An 11,568-nucleotide genomic window follows, 5' to 3' on the forward strand; every position below is an offset into this window, starting at 1 on the left:
GGTAACTAGAATTCGGAGGTCTTCAACATTTTCTGTTAGCTGCCACAAACATGTGCCAAGACCAAACTCTCTTTCTGAAGTCCTTCCTCTTCCCCACCCCTGCAGCTTTGAAATAAGAAAGGAAATAAATAATTTTCCCTAAAAGATTTCTCCCTCCTTTTTTCTTCTTTTAAACAGCAACCTGAGAGGTTCCGTAAGGATTCAAAGAATAACAATTTTGAAGCTAGAAATAGAAGGACAGTCTGAACAAAAACATTTTGATTAAATGCTTTCATTTCATACCTTGGTTCTATGAAGGAAAAATTTACAAAGTGTAGAATACATTTTGTCCAGGTAGAGTATAGTAATACATTTAGGCAAGATTAAATTTATAATTAGAAGACAACTACTATTTTTGGGATTACCTGTAAGGAAAACAGGAAGCCATGTCCATGTACATATTTATAGACTTAAGTGAAAAGAGGCCAATCTGGTTGCACTTAATGTTCTTTGACTTTGGCTGAATCTCTATTCTTTTAGAAAGAGAATGTAAGTTCTTGAAAGGGAGGGACCAGATTTTCGTCAGCTTTCGGTTTCTCCAACAGCTAGCATAGTTTTTATTTAAAAAGCCACTCACAAATTTGTTGACTTCAATGAGAAAACAAAAAAAATTTTTTTTAAAATTTAATGACAGTTGCCTACAGTGGCACTGGACCTGAACTTAATGTTCAAAAACCTGCCATTCATACCATTTTGGAGTGAAACTACTAGGGAAAAGGAAAGAGAATTAAATAGTGCCTTAATATAGCACTAAAGCCTCCAAGTCTATAAAAGTAAGAGAGAATTTTGATACCATTTTTAGTGAGTAAAAATGACTGTTATTTAAAATATATTTTAGTGAAAATACTTCTTGCAATGTTTAAATAAAAAACAATGGCCTTTCTTTTTTTTAATCTGAAACTGCTCTGGCATTAGGACTTCATTGCTTCCTGCTCTGCAGGTTTTAGGTGCCACCGCACGGCTAGTCCCCGGTGCTCTGGAGGCACGTGTTAGACATGTCTTCCTCAGCTGGAAGTCCTTGTGGCAATTTCAGTGGCTGGATTCGTATCAAACGTTTAACCACTTTCAGTTTTGCATTCAATGAAGGGATATTCTTGTGAATTTGAGGAGTACGTGCCTTTTCTAACCAAGCATCTTTATTATCTCTTTTCCCCACTATGGACGGCCTTTTACACCTTTATTCTGGTAACAACATGCAGTTTAGGAGGGTGTTCTGGATCCCCACCACACTTTTCATGATCTGCAGGTGACATCTGAGATACCTTATCTGGAATTCTTGACCTGGTAAATTTGTGACAAATCCAGTCTGAACAAATGAGGGACTCCACCCCTTTGGTCAAAGTCTGTAGATTGTCCGGGGGTCTCTGAACCATGGAGCGCAAAATCCCTGCCGTTCAGTTTGGGGATTCTCTTCTGGGGGAGTGGATCGTGTGATGCGGTCGAGTGCCTGCTTCCCAGGTGCGAGGTCCCAGGTTGATCCCCCGTGCCTCCAGCGCCCACAGCTGAAGGGGTCGAGAAGCCAAGTTATTCAGTTGACACCCCTCAGCCTGAGAGACCCCAGAGTCCGGAAGCTATGAGGTTTTTTTTTTTCATTTTTTTATGTTATAAGAGTGATGCGTGAATATATTTTAATTTAAAGATTACTGACTGCATTAAAAGATTGAATTCTTTTTGATTGATACAGCTGTATAGTGTTCTTTCCCACTCCTAAAGGCAGCAACTCTTGTCTGTTTATTCTGCATCTTACTATGTACACATGCACAAACATATATCCTTATTCTTAACTGCATATTTTTTATCACATGGATATATAATAATGGACTTAGCCATAGTCCCCTTTATAGTAATTCGGGAAATTTTATTACCAAAAGCAGTAAATATCTTTGTACATGACATTTTCCAAATACTTGAGGATTTCTCTAGGCTGGATGAAGAAAACGTAGCTGCTGGTCATTGAGTTATTTATTTATTTTTATTCATTTTTTAAAAATATTACATTAAAAAAATATGAGGTCCCCATTCACCCCCACTGCCCCCACCCCACCACTCCCCCCACAGCAACACTCTCCCCCATCATCATGTCACATCCATTGCATTTGGTGAGTCCATCTCTGGGCATTTCTGCACCTCATGGTCAATGATCCACATCATAGCCCATAATCTCCCACATTCCATCCAGTGGGCCATGGGAGGACCTACAATGTCCGGTAATTGTCCCTGCAGCACCACCCAGGACAACTCCAAGTCCCGAAAACGCCTCCACATCTCATCTCTTCCTCCCATTCCCCGCACCCAGCAGCCACCATGGCCACTTTCTCCACACCAATGCCACATTTTCTTCTATTACTAATCACAATAATTCATGAATAGAATATCAGTAAGTCCACTCTAATCCATACTCTATTCCTCCATCCTGTGGACCTTGGAATGGTTGTGTCCACTCCACATCTATGTCAAGAGGGGGCTTAGATTCCACATGGATGCTGGATGCAATCCTCCTGCTTTCAGTTGTAGGCAGTCTTGGCTCCCTGGTGTGGTGGTTGACCTTCTTCAACTCCATGTTAGCTGAGTGGGGTAAGTCCAATAAACCAGCGTGTAGGAGCTGAAGTCTGTTGAGGCTCAGGGTCATTGAGTTATGCACACACTACATTTTAGTAGGTCTGGCAAATGGCCGTTGTGGTTCACACTGTGCCCTAGCGAGGGGGTGGGGACCCTGTCCCTTGCCCATCCCTCCCCGTGATGGCTCCGCCCAGCCCTGCTGTGCTGCCTCTTTCCTGCATCTCCTTCCTCACCAGCCAGGCAGGGACCCCTCAGAAGGAAGGCTCCCTTCTCAGGCCACTGCGGGACTCCTTTCTGGCAAATGGGCTGTAGGTGGAAGTGGGGGACCGCTCCAGGGCAGGGGCTCTAAAGTCAGACCCTGCCTGGCCCTTGGTCTTTCTTCAGTCCTGCTGGTGGAATGCAGACAGGGCTCCTTGGGTCTGGAGGGCAAAGCTCGATGCTGAGGCTGGAGGAAGAGGAAGATGGCATAGCCTGGGCACGCTGACTGCCGGATCCACACACCCGTCTTCAGCTTGGGGAGTCCTCTTGGCAGGTGGGAGAAAAGCTAAATTCAAACAATCAGCAAAATACAAGTGCCAGTGCAAAGAGCATGAGGCCCCAGCACCCAGCTCCTTCAATGATCAACGCCAGCCTGGTCGGGGTCCAGCCCCGGCCCCTCCCTTGTCGTCCCCCACTTCGTTACTGTGAATGACTGTGAGTTAGTTTGAATTACTTTGATTCCAGACATGATAACTGCATCATTAAATATTTCAAAATGTTTTACTAAAAGATAAGGGCTCTTCGCTTGAATTGTCACAATATCCTTATCACACATAAAGTAACAGTGATCCTTTAATACCACCAACTATTTAGTAGTCATATTTCCTCAGTTATCTTTCGCTTTTTCTTTCACATTCTTTTGAATGGAGATCCAGAGGAAGTCGACATATGGCTTCTGGTTGGTGCATCTTGAAGTCTCTCTTCAGCTTGAGATTCTCTTTCCAGCTATCATTTTCATTTGCAATATTGGTTTTAAAACTTGCCTCACCTGTCCTGGAGCATTTCTGCAGGCTGTCTTGTATTGTCGGCGTCCCTTGTCCCTCCTGTAGGTTGGCAGGTAGAGGTCTGGAGGCTTGGTGAGATTTGGGTTGCTGAGATTTCTGTGGCTGCATCCTGAACAGTCACGAATTTAGCGGCTGAGGGGATTAGCTCACGGTGCCGTGGCTCAGAAGTCTAAGCGGGCTCAGCTGGGGCCCCTGCTTTGACTCTCATGAAGCCTAATCCAAGGTCATCTCAGCTGGACCCTCGTCTGGAGGGTTTGGGGGAAAATCCACTTCCAAACTCATTCGTGTTGTTGGCAGGGTTGTAACATTGTCTCTTGTTTACAAAGATTTTCCAATGCAAATGTCATAAAATAAATATTTAAATTTTGTTTGAGTCATATTTATTCATTCTTCATATTTAGTACTTTAATTATTTGAAATTTGATTTTGTCAAAATTGTGGTGACTTAGCTTCTTTACCTTCTTTTCTTTTATTTCCCCCCTCACTGATGAGCCAATTGTCCTAACTTGATAATTGGTTCACCCTAACTTGATTTATTAAATATTTAGTCCTTCTCCGTTGATGAAAATGACACACCCATTGTGTGCAAAGCTACCATAATCAGAATGTTTTCTCAGTTATGCTGATTTATTTGTTTAATACCACAACAATACATGGTATTAAATGCTTCAATTTATAATATATTTTGACAAGGCCCCCCTTTTTTTTGGCCCCCAGGTTACTTGGCTCCTCTTCCATACTATATCATGCATCAGAACTTAAAATAAGTCTGTCATGTTCCAGGAAATTCCCGTTGCTTTGGTTGCGGTTTCATTGGGACAACGTTAGGGAGCTCAGGCGTCTTCGTAATGTTGGGTCTCCCAGGGCGCCCGGGCACCGGGTGAGGGGCCTTGGGGGGTGGGAGTATCAGCTGCAGAGGGATGAGTTGATTGACAGGGGCCCACCACCCTTCCTGCAGGGTCCTGACAAGGGCCCCGTTGCTAACACCTCGCTGAGACGGCTCCTTGAAGGTCAGGCAGGAAGGGGGCCTGGCCTAATTTGAGATGCTGGCCCTGCAGGTGGAGACGTGAGGACGGGGCAGGCGGCTCGGAGGAGGGAAGTTTTGAATGGTTTCCTTAGTGAAACCAGACCTTCCACGCCGCTCTGTGACTGACACTCAGCAATGCAGGGGTTCTCCGCCTGGGGGCACGGAAGAGCCAATTAGGTGACACCAGAGTCTCAGAGAAAGAGCTAATTGCTAAGCACAAAGCAAAGAGGCCCGCTGACTTACTGGCCATAAATTTGTCTCCCTGAACTGGAGAAGCATTCAGTGTTTCACAGCACCCCAACAAAGGCGGACTGGCTCAGGGTGATGACGAGCTGAGAGAGTCTAATGAGAGAGCCTGCTTAAGATTTATTACGAGCTTAGTTTATAAGGTTTAAAGTTTAGGCCACTGCACCAGTCAGGGGGCCCAACTCTGATCAGCACTGCTTGAGTTTAGCAAGATCAGTTGGGAACTTGGGGTGGCCCATCCTGGGCTGACTCATTTTAATCAACAAGGGGCCCCGTGTAAGGGCAGCCCACTTCAGGGGCGACGGGCAAGGGCACCCCGTTTCAGGCTTGCAAAATCGGATCAGGAGATATGCATGGGGACAGGAACAAGCTGTGTCGTCATCGTCCGGCTCCCGGGGAAGGTAATGCAGTTTCAAAACCCAGCACCAGAGTTAAAGAACCGAGGCATGTGGTGACGGTTCAGTGATTCAGAGTATCTGCTGCCAGTCTGTATCTGCTTATATGTAAATAGAAGATATCCGCTTCCGGCTACTTATAAAGCCCAACCAGCAGCAAGGCTACACTTCAGGGAGCTATCATAGTTATTGGTATTTTATTTGCCTACATTGCAAACTATTAGGTTAGCAATTGCATAAAAAACAACCCAGTGAACTAAAACGTATCTTTTAATATTTCGATTACATTATCTGGGAGGGGCCAGAAGGCGCCTCCTCTGAGGGGCAATTCGGAATGCACAAAATGAGGAGGCACACGGGAGGGGAGGGGGCAGTGGCAGACGCGGTCCTTGACGCGTGCTTTCCCATATTCCTGCAGGGGTCGGGCTCAGGTGGGTGGAGGTGACCTGCGGGCACTGAATTGTCTCCTAGAGCCACCAAAATGAGGCGCCGTCAACGGGAGGCTTAAGCCTCTCAAATGTGTCACCTACTTTCGGAGGCCTGCGGTCTAAAATCGAAATGTCACAGGGCCGCGGGGACCCTCCCTCTTGACTCCTCCAGACTCTGGGACCCGCCGGCCTCCTGGGTGCGCCTCAGCACGCGGATGCTGCCCGTCTCCACTTCCATCATCACCGGACATCTCCCCCGGGGTCTCCTCTTCTTGTAAGGACACCTGTCACCCTGGATGCGCTCAGTATGACCTCATCTTAACGAATCACGTCTTATTATTCCCAAATCAGGTCTCATCCTGAGAGTCGGGACTTCAGCATAGGCTCTTGGGGAACACAGTTCCACTCACCCGTCAGAGGCAAGGCGCCTGGCCTTGCCAAAATCAACAGCAGGAACAGAGGTTTCCAGGGCACTTGGACCAGACGAGATCGAGCCACGGCGAATATTTAACGGGGGTGCGTGTGGTTATCTACGTGCCTGGGTGAAAGCCCATAGAATAAAAACTTTCCTGGAAAGGGAAGGATAACACGGAGGTTGCTACATTTGTCTGAAAGCCCCGCAAACTCACGGTGCTCTTTCAGCTGGGTGTATACACACGTTCCCACTGTGAATTCAAACTAATGAATGCAATGAAAAGAATGCAATTAGTAAAGATGCCGTGTCTGCTGAAACAAGTGTAAAATGAACATCAGTTGATCTCTCAATATATACCAGTGATTTCATTAGTCACTATGAAGGAGCAAATCTTTAGAACTTTACAAAGTAGAGTAGACATGAAACTTGACAAAATGAGCCAGTTTACAGAAACTGATGTTTGTGACTGTTACTATATGGCCCTGGACGAGATCGCTGGCTTCTCTGTCTCTCAGTTTCCTGACCCATGAAGTGGGAAACAAGAGTGCCCACCTCACATGGCGTTCTGAGGGTTAACTGGGAAAGGGAGAAGAATGGGGCACACGGCCAGATGCAGAGCTGCTTTTTAAATTTTGTGAATGGGCTTTCTGCTCTGTTCCCCACCTCAGTTCCTCTAAGTTTGTAAGAAACGAAGATTAGTTTAGTTTTCACATAAAGGGAAAAATATTAATTAATGTAACCTGGCAGCCTACTGCCTCAGTCTCCCACTCCCGGGTTAGGCAGGAACAAATGAACCAGCTTAAGCCAGTCCCATAGGCAGTGAAAAAGATGCCCAAGAACGAGCTAAGTCAATACCAGTTCAGCACTAAATTCCACTCCTTATTTGGCAAAGGGGAGCAGGTGAAAACTAAAATGGTTGGAATGCGATGGGGGAAGCGGTTAACACAAACTCTTGCTTAAAAAGTTAGATCTTCTGGGATAGGTTGTAACTTCTCAAGTATCCAACCTATGGAGAAACAGAGGAAGGGCTCGCGTGCTATCCTTAGGGGTATAAATTGTGCCATTTTTCTTTATTCGGGGTGCCAGCCACATTTTCTGGTTGTGCGCCGGTTCTTGCAAGATTGAGAATAAATTCTTTTCTCCACAATCCGGGGAGCCTTATTTTCTTCCAGAAGATTTCTTTCTTACAAGTTCTCCTCGTTCATAGGCTGCATTTTATCATATCTGCTTCATATCTGGTTTGTTCTTACTCATTTGGATTTCCTCTCTATTTACATTTTAAATCACTAATCCCAGGTTCTGATTTGTCAAATGGGTTTTTCCTTTTCAAATAGATTAGGCAATGCTTTAGAGATACTTTGTTCTCTTTTACTTGGTTGTCATTTGTATGCTTACTTTAATTTTGATTATAAATTTGGAGAATGGCTCTTCAATTTGATGCCTTCCTTCTTCTTATCCAAATGTCTGTCAACAGGAAGCACTTGCTATGAAGAAGTACGAGCTTCTGGTTCGTTACTGAATATTTGAAAGATATAATTATTTATATTCTAATTTGTTTTTTGGAATATGTTTTCCAGAGATAAAAAAAATCTGTGAAATAATATTCTTCTTTTGAGATTCAGCAGTTTTCAAATCCCCTTTTTATAAGGTCTATGCTATTTTTCTCACTTTTTAAAGAATGTTGTCTTGGACCTCAAGTTGAAAGCCTATTTCAATTTTACAGGCTCACAAGTCAAGATATTAAAAGTGGTTATCACTGACTGATGCTCTAAGTTTCTTTTATAGTGCTACTGTTCAATAAATTCTTAAGTGAACACATACTATTTTTTAATAAATAAAATTACTTAATATATTTACAATTATGTTTATTATGAGGTCTTTCCCAAACTTATGTGTGGAAAAGGTCAGTAAAGAGCAAGGGTTAAGAGCACTGATTTTAGAGTCAGGTAGACCTGGATTCAAATGTCATCTCTACAGTAACAACCTGTGCAGCAACAATCCCTACCCAGCATTCCCTGAGTTTCCATTTTCCTATTTAAAAATGCAATTATTTCTATTTAGTTTATGAAGTTGTTTTAAGAATAAAGTGAATCAAAATATTACAGTGCTACATATATATTAAGTTCCCAAAAATGCACAAAGTAATAACGATGAGGATGGTGATGATGGTGATGATGGTGATGGGGATAGTGATGATGGTGATAATTCTATATTCTTTTTTTTTTAAGATTTATATATTTTTTTCTCCCCCCTCCCTCCATTGTCTGCTCTCTGTGTCCATTCACTGTGTGTTCTGTGTCTGCTTGTATTCTCATTAGGCGGCTTCTGGAATGGGAGAGAGGCAATCATTCTCTTGTGCCACCTCAGCTCCCTGGTCTGCTGCGTCTCTTATTGTCTCTCCTCTGTGTCTCTTTTTGTTGTGTCATCTTGCTGTGCCAGCTCTCAGCGTGGGCCAGCACCCCTGTGCAGGGCAGCACTCTGTGTGGGCCAGCTCGCCACATGGGCCGGCTTGCCTTTACCAGGAGGCCCCGGGAATTGAACCCTGGACCTCCTATATGGTAGACAGGAGATCAACTGCTTGAGCCACATCTGCTTCCCTGATTCTATATTCTTAAAGGGAGTCACGTGAGTTTGGCAAATTCTTGATGGGAGATAAAGTAGATAGTCCGCTATTTGCAAGTTTTTGCTCAAAGGTGGTCCTTGTGGGTGGAAGATGAAGATAAGTACCCGCAAAGAGGAAATCTCTTGGCAGTGTTTTGGCTGGCTCTCTGCTGTGCGGGCCGCTCTCCAAAGAACCATGTTTCAGAGCTTTTTCAGGGCTGGTGGGCAGACTAGTCTGTGGGGAAGAGAGGACTCACCATCCTCCACTCGTCTCCCCGATCTGAGCAACTTTTACCAGCCCCCTCCTTCAGGGGGGTCTCCGGAGAGATGACGCCAAGTCTACTAGCTGCCTTGCTCCCACGGGATGTTCTCCATGGAAAGAGAAGCCAGTGGAGTCTGCGTGTGTGTTTTATAATGTCTTCCATTTACTCTAAGTATGTCAGTAGGAGCAGAGTCCTGGGAACGCGTGTGAGTTAAACATCTAGCTTAGGGTAGGTAATTTTTGGGTGACGTGTCTTAATCATAAATTTGAGGTTCAGGGTAGTCAGTTAGCATTTGAGAAACCCCATCCAAGAACCCATCTTCCAAAGGTGCGACAATAAGCACTAAGAACTGTTCCATAAGTTTGCAACTTATGTTCAGTGATTAGCATAAAGGATGACTGAAATAAATGTTCCCCCATGTAAGGGCGATGGTCAGCTCACGGGGCTGACGGGAGGGCTACGAAGTCCCTTGTGTTAGAAGGCAGCAAAGGCTGGCAAGCGCTCAGGCCTTTCAGCCTGTGTCCTCTGTATGTCAGGGTTCCCTGGTGCTTGATCCAGCTGGAAGGCCAGCAGGTCTCACTGTCGGAGTATTCAGGAAAGCAGAGACCAGACCTTACAGGAAGGGGTTCTAGCCTGAGGGTTTTGGGTGTGTGCCTGTTGATAATGTTTGCTGTGTGTAGAAAATGTATAACCATTGTATTCTGTCTCCCCTCCCCCCAGTTTCCCCCCCCCCCCCTTACAAGGTTATCCAGAGAGGACAGAGCTGCCTCTACTACATTACCAGTTCAGAACCATCCACTTGATTGCTTCCCCACCCTCAAATGCATTTATTGGAAGCCTTTCTGTGTTTCTGGGTTGGGGCTGATGATGGTTTTGAGTGAACAGGTCAAAATGTAAAATTTCTCCTTGTCTTTATTATTTTGTTCTTTGCATTATTTAAGTGTGATTCTTGAATGGGTGGACTGCAGGCGCATCCTCCCGTGGTCTTTCTTGTTTGATGCTTTTTAAATGTTCTCTTGTTCATAAGCAACACAGTCCTGGTCATGTGTTGACCTTCTATTTTATATTTACTCGAAAGATGCAGTACTTGCTATGGGCTAATCCCTGTTCTAAGTGTTCTACAAATATTAACTCCTTTACCCTTTGGGGTAGGTATGATCTCTTCCATTTAACATGTGAAAGCAGAGGCGTTTACTTGATGTGTCCAGGGTTGGGTGGCCAGTGAGCAGCAGGGTCAAAAGCAGCCTGGACCGTGAGCCTGTGCTCATAACCGGTATGCTGCTCGTATTCATTTTTTTTTTGGAAGTTACTGGGGATTGAACCCGGGACCTCGTACATGGGAGGCAGACACTCAACCACTGAGCTATATCACTCTCCAGGGAAAGTTGCTTTGTTTTTGTTTTTTGTTTTTGTTTGTTTTGTTTTTATGAGGTACCAGGTATCAAACCCGGGACCTCATACATGGGAAGCAGGTGCTCAACCACGTGAGTTACAACCGCTCCCCCCTTCCTTTTCATTCTACAGGGTTTTTTTTTTGTTTTTTTTTTTTAAGATTTATTTTTATTTATTTAATTCCCCTCCCCTCCCCCGGTTGTCTGTTTTCTGTGTCTATTTGCTGCGTCTTGTTTCTTTGTCCGCTTCTGTTGTCGTCAGCGGCACGGGAAGTGTGTGCGGCGCCATTCCTGGGCAGGCTGCGCTTTCTTTCGCACTGGGCGGCTCTCCTTATGGAGGCACTCCTTGCGCGTGGGGTCCCCTACGGGGGACACCCCTGCGTGGCAGGGCACTCCTTGCGTGCATCAGCACTGCGCATGGGCCAGCTCCACACGGGTCAAGGAGGCCCGGGGCTTGAACCGCGGACCTCCCATATGGTAGACGGACGCCCTAACCACTGGGCCAAAGTCCGTTTCCCGTACTCGGCTTATTTTTGCAAGCTGATGAGAGCAGTGCTGAGACACAGGGAGCAGTCAGGAACCGTCTGCTGCACTGCCGGGGGCGGGGCAGGTGCCCCCTTTACTTTCCGACTCGGCTCAGAGCCCGCTGATGCCGAGACTCGAGCGCGGGGCAGCGGGCGCACGAGGAGCGGCAGCCCGGGAGCAGCCGCGCCAGGCGGAGTAGCTCGGCCCTGAGCAGCCGCGGGTCCGGCCCTTGGTGGCCCTTGACGGGGGGCTCACAGGGTTCCTCGCTGAGCCGCATCTCTTCGGGAACGCAGCCAGGGTGCTGGCGTGGGTGGGGCCTCCATCTCGAGGCTCTTATTTCCATGTGGGGATCCCCGCTAGACAGTGGTTCTCAAAATGTGGGCTGGGGACCCCTGGAGGTCCCTGACACCCTGCCAGCGGGTAAGAAAGGTCCAAATCAAAACTCTTTTCATAAGAATTCTTAGACATCATCTGCCGCCCTCACTGTCATCCACTCACGGGTGTACCGTGGACTTTTCAGGGGTGCAGTGGCTTGTGATATTGCCACAGATTGATGGCAGAGGGAACTTTGGGAACCCAGCTCACTTCTATTAGGTCAGGCATGAAAGATCTTTTCTTTTCTTTTCTTTTTTTTAC

At 45.9% G+C, this 11,568-nt stretch overlaps 1 pseudogene; it reads right to left on the reverse strand.

Moving 5' to 3' along the window:
* Positions 1 to 950: 950 nt before the first annotated feature.
* On the reverse strand, positions 951 to 11,209 carry LOC101411684 (large ribosomal subunit protein uL30m pseudogene; annotated as a pseudogene).
* Positions 11,210 to 11,568: the final 359 nt, after the last annotated feature.

The sequence above is a fragment of the Dasypus novemcinctus genome, chromosome 10 (assembly GCF_030445035.2).
Source record: "Dasypus novemcinctus isolate mDasNov1 chromosome 10, mDasNov1.1.hap2, whole genome shotgun sequence".
NCBI lineage: Eukaryota > Metazoa > Chordata > Mammalia > Cingulata > Dasypodidae > Dasypus > Dasypus novemcinctus.